Genomic DNA, 6,000 nt, shown 5'->3' with positions numbered 1-6,000 from the left:
CAGTTTGGAATTATGATTAATAGGGTAGTATTTATTTAAAGGGGAAAAAAACTTACAGATCACCGTCAGCCCTCTGTGCAACCAGGAAGGGAGTCTAGTCGCCGGCGGAGCAGGAAGTGAAGAGAGCGAGAGAAGGAAGTGGTCACTTTTTTAAAGGGAGAGAGACCACGCCCCAATGGGCTGGTATCTCAGCAGCTATAGGCTGGAGGAGCGGAAGGACCTCCCGCAACGAGGAACAGCTCCTGAGAGTAAGTGACTGTTGATTTTGCATAGTTGTCTAATACAGTATCAGAGAATACAATCCTGAAAAATCTATCTCATCCCCTTCAAGGTTCAAACAACACTGCAGAAAAGGTGATAGAAAGAAAAAGCTTTTGGGAGGGATACAGGGTTGTGTGGTAATTTCCTCCCAATTGAAACATTGCATTAAAATCTCAAGGAGTAAAGAAAAACTTACAACTGAGGAAGATCCTGAAACTTACAGGATTTACAAGCCCCTTCCTAAGGATAAACAAGCAGTACAAATTCCTGACTAGAGAAGTCTCTCCAACTAACTGGCCAGGGTTTCCTGGAGTTATGCAGAAAACTTCTGGCATACAGTTTTCATGAGTTATAACCTGTGATATAGTGGGCTTTTAAGCTATGTGAGTTCCTGTGAGTTGTGTATATACTCATTTAAGTAAAACCCTATTTACACTCCTGTAAGGAACCCCAACATACTCACTGATTCATCAAGTTAGACATGAGTGGGTTCTGTTTTTTTATTTTCATTTATTTATTTTTGCCTATTGTCAAGCTTGAACTGGTACAATAATATTTCTTCATGTCTCCCCAGTAAAATTCTCAGTTACTTTTGATGTACTAAGCAAGCAATTATAATCTAATTTTGTATGGCCAGTGTGATCTCATCCTACCACAGAAAATCCCAAGTGTAAAGGTTACTGATAAAGAAGATAATTAGAATTCATTGATAGGAAAGACTTAAGACCTATTATAGACTATACTGGAGATAAAACACATTATGCTTCTTCAAGATATTTTACTTGCTTTTTATGCCAAGTATTGTATCTTAGTGCCTTAGGAAATAGATATTACCAGATTAGATATTTTGATCTTCATGTTTTTACATCTGTAAACTTGTGTTCTTGTTTTTTAAAAATTGAGAAAAAATAAAATTTTTGATAAAGGTCTGTAACCATGTAAACTAAAAAATAAAGTCCACTTGCCAGAAAGAGTGTCCTAAAGTGATTTTGTGTAGTCAATAAAATCCATTGAGACAAAGGATTGGGGTCTGAGTACTGAGGCCCTTGCTCTGAGTTATATCATCAGCTCATACGTTAAGGCTGAGTTTTCCATTTCTCTGTGTATAGCGTTGTGTCTTACATTCTGTTTCTGCTACTGTGTTCTAAAATGTACTGCCTAACAAGGTAGTGAGTCATTTACCTCATCTGTTTAAATGCGACCATTGCACAAATTACCTAGGAGATGAGGTCAGAAAACTGCTGGACAAGAGACCAATATCGTGTCAGGGAGATGATTATCTGAGAATCTATTTCTATAATGTCTATTTTTAACTAAAACCTTTATATTAGTTGTAGCCTGCTAACTATTCGTACCCCCACACCTTAAGCTTGTCATTGCTAGCACAATGACAATGTATTCTTTGTGCATTCTCTGGGTAAACTGCACTTGGTTGTGGTTGTATTTTTACACAGCTTCAAGAGTTGGGGTGTGGATTTTAGCATTTTATCTTAGAAGACATGGTGGCCTGCACTTTGTGTTTGGTGTCTGAAATCACTGTAAATATTGCCTTCATGATGTGTTGGAAATTAAATTGTCCTGTTCTATTTTTGTCAAATTTATGAGAAATTTGCTTTAATTTGTCTTTACATCTTTCTAGAATTCCCTAGTGAGGTCTCCTGGAAATGAGCTTTTGCTGTTGGTAGGTATTTTATTAATATACAAGTATACTAGTATTGTTATAGAATTAATGTGCCTTCCTAGTGAGAAATCACTCCACCACTCGGAGATTAATAAGGAGAAATCCTCAATAATAGCTTGTAACTGGTTCTGGCTCATGCATAAAAGTGAACCAGCCATAGACAGAAATCCCCATCAGCTTATATACTTTTCTATCTCCAAATTATACTTGGAGCAATGGAATATTCCTAGGGGCAGGAATTCTAAGACCTAATTATTTGAACAAATGTGGAGATTTCCTATATAAAACACTGTCATAGTTACCTTGAAACAGACTTGTCTGCTTTTCCCAGGTAACTTTAGTGAAGGCCACCCTGTCTGCCTTGCAGAATGACGCTTTCTGCTAAGACAATTGGGAACGCTCCTTTAGCTAAATTCTTCTTTATGTGACTTCATATGTCAGAAACTGGTTTGACAGAACTGTTAAATTGTGAAGTTACTATCATCAGTTTCTCCTATATCAGCAGAAATAAAACTTTGTATTTTTAAAGCTTACTTAGTGGCTTATTCATTTTAATTGGTGGGGGTAGGGTTAGGGTCTCTTGAAGTCCAGACTGGCCGCAGAGTTGCTTTGTAGCCATGGAAGACTTTGAACTATGATCCTCCTGCATCTGCTTCATTGCCTTTCAGTGTTTTTTTTTTTTTTTCCAAAAACATGAGCACTTGCAGAGACTTTAAGAAAGAACCAATCTTGACAAATTCAGGGTAAGAAATCTTCAGATGCAGAAATTGGCAGAACAAAAACCTCTGAGATAAGAAGGATTTGGTGGTATTTCAGTGACCAAAAGACTCAGGATATTCTTAATTTCTAAATTAAACTTAGATAGTCCTTATAATGAAGATTATGACGTGAGGGAAAAGAAAAGAGTTTGTCCACTTTGAGACACTGGCTTCTACACTGTTATAGACTAATTCCAGAGCATGAAGAGACCAGCACAAGCCCTGGAAATATCTTGTTTCCTTCTCCCCCATTCTTTCTTAAGGAACAATTAAGAAAGAAAGAGCACAGAGACACAACTTAAACATTTTCATACCACCACTAGGACTAGTTTCAGTGACAGAGGCAGGAATATGCATGCTCTCTGTCAGTTTGGTGTTGTTACACAAAAGTGAAAATGTCTGAGCCTAGTTTTTTTTTTTAATAGAGAAAGGAGTTTCATTTATCTGACAATACTGGAAGCTAAAAATTCAAGTGTGGGTAGTTAGTTCAGTGTTTGCTGAATGTATATTGGTGACATTAAAACAAGGCACAGGCCATCAAGTGGAGAAGGCCCACAGTGATGGAGAGAAAGATCACATGGAATGAGGGGGAGCAAAAAAACCAAATGTTCTTTAGATATCACACTCATGAGGGAGACATCCTTCAGAGCCACAAAATAAAGCTCCAATGATATTGTTGGATTTTGAAAATTTGTCTTTCACACTTATCATACCCACACTCCACACCCCATGGGTGCACCTATTGGAAGTTTCCCAACTTCCAATATCACCACCACACTATGGCCAAACTCTACAACCTTTGGAATCACACTCCAACCATATGCAAGACAGCACCCCCTCTCCTAATGGTTGTGGTCAGGAAGCGCTGACCTCAACAAGGAACAGAAGAAACTATTACAGATTAATCTGTCAATGAGGTCATTCATTGTTTCGATAGCTATTCAGTAAGCAAACAGGCATCATAGTGAGATGGTTCAGCATACAGCATGGGAGTCAAGAGTGCTTCCATGACGATTCCTTAGATGATGTAACTTGATGCCTGAGAATCTGCCACTGCCTTTCTTTCTGTGAACTCATTGGTCAATGTTTGTTATGACATTAAGATATGCAGTCTAGGAAAAGGCATCAGCATTGAGCCTGGGACACCTGTATGAAAAATATGTTCAGGATCTTAGTGTAGCCCTGAGCCTTTCTCAGGGTAAGCTTTAAACACAAAATCTACATTCTGGGTTGAGATACTTTAGCTAATGAGAATAGTTAGCCAGAAGGGGAGCTACAAAAGCCAAAAGGCAAGATTAGTGTATTTAAAGAGTTTCCCAAAAATATAGACTTTTTTGGATTAGATTTTTGTTTTCATTTTGGTTTATGGTACTATCTATGAGCTTATTTTAACAGTGTGATGGCACTACCATCACAGAGTCAATTGTGCTAAGGTCTAGGGTCTGTTGCATAACTTTCAGAAGGTTGGCATTACAAAATTGTAATCTTTTCTCCTCAAGTATGCTTTCCATCCAGTGCCAAACATGAAAATTATCCCATATCTTTCATATCACACAGAATTTTTTGATTCTTTTCTTTTTGAGATAGGATTTCTCTATACAGCTTTGGTGATGCTCAAACTTGCTCTGTAGATTGAGCTCGCCTCAACTCACCGAGATCTGCTTGCCTCTGCCTCCAGGAGCTGGGATTAAAAGCTTATACCACCACCACCCAGCAACAAAATATTTTTAAACAATAAATGGGTATAAGATATATTTTGAATCAAATACTAAAGGTTCTGATTTTTGACGTTTTGGCAAATTCTCCCACTAACACAGCCTACTGAAGCCCTTGCACCATTTTGTCAGTTTACTTCCATGGTCAAAATGGTCTTAGCTTCTATGTACTTCAATCCACTACAAAGGTCACAGTGTTTTTCAACATTTGCTCACTAGGAAAAATCAAGAAAGCCTCACAGGATTGGAGAGGGAAATAAAAGGCAAGAGGCAGAGCCCATCCACCTGTGCTGAGCAACAAGAGCAGATAAGAAGGGGCATTTGCTCCAGTTAGTTTTGAGGAGTTCTGCTCTGGAATATGGGGCCATCAGCCTGGGCAGGAATGAGATGACATTTTGAGAGCTAATGTAACATGATTAGTAAAAACTCAGAGACAGATATTGGGGTTTAACCTGAAGGTCAGAAAAGCAAAACACCCAGCCACTGGCTCTTATCTCTACCTCAGTCCAAAATGGCAATCCTGTCTCCAGGAATCTCAGAATGAGACTGTGTCTGAGGGCTGCCTCCTCACATCTCATATTCCTCTGTAGGGCTAGGATTAAAGCCATGCACAACTTCTGCCTGGTTTCTATAGCAACAAGCGTGGCTACTGAGATTAAAGGCATGTGTTACCACTGCCTGGTCTGTAAGGCTGACCAATGAGGCTGTTTTACTCTTTGATCTTCAGGAAAGCTTTATTTATTAAAATGCAAATGAAATATCACTACATTTCTCCTATTTGTCTAATAGAAAAAGAAGGCTATAATTAGTATAAGAAAACTATATACAATAAATACAATGACTATATAAAATAAATAAAGGCAATAAATACATCAACAATGTTTAGTTCATTTGACAAGTTCAGATAATTATGTATATTATTGTGGTTTTTTTTTTAATTTTTTGAGTGACTTCAAAATTTGAGCATAGGAGTGCTGCGGGAGGACCTTCTGCTCCTTCAGTCAATAGCCACTGAAGTATGAGCCCACTGTGCTGCAGGAGCGCCTTCTGCTCCTTTAGCCAATAGCTGCTGAAATACTAGCCCATTGGAGCATGATCTATTTATCTTTAGAAATGAGTTGCAAGCCTCGGCTTGCTCTCTTGGTTCTGGTGCTTGGTTCCGGCTCCTGCTCCAGTGACTAGGCTCCTTTCCTGATGGTTGTTGTTTTGTGAGTTTTACCCCCCCAAAATAAATACTCCTTTAAATCCTAACTGGTGTGGGATTGTTTCACACATTATCGGATATGTTGTTTTGGATGCTAGAGAAATGGCTCACTGGTTAATAGCACTGGCTGTTCTTCCAGAGATTCTGAGTTCAATTCCCAGCAATGACATGATGGCTCACAACTACCTACAATGAGATCTGGTGCCTTCTTCTGGCCTTCAGGCATACATGCAGATAGAACACAATATACAAAATAAAAAAATAAATCTTTTTTTTTTAAAAGAAACTGCAAAGGCTTATATTAATTATAAACTTACCCATTAGCTAAGACTTATTATTAAATAGCTCTTACAACTTAAATTAATCCACAATTCTTCTCTA

The sequence above is a fragment of the Microtus ochrogaster genome, chromosome 21 (assembly GCF_000317375.1).
Source record: "Microtus ochrogaster isolate Prairie Vole_2 chromosome 21, MicOch1.0, whole genome shotgun sequence".
NCBI classification, from domain to species: Eukaryota; Metazoa; Chordata; class Mammalia; order Rodentia; family Cricetidae; genus Microtus; species Microtus ochrogaster.
The sequence above is the reverse complement of the archived record's forward strand: the minus strand, read 5'-3'. Positions refer to the sequence as shown.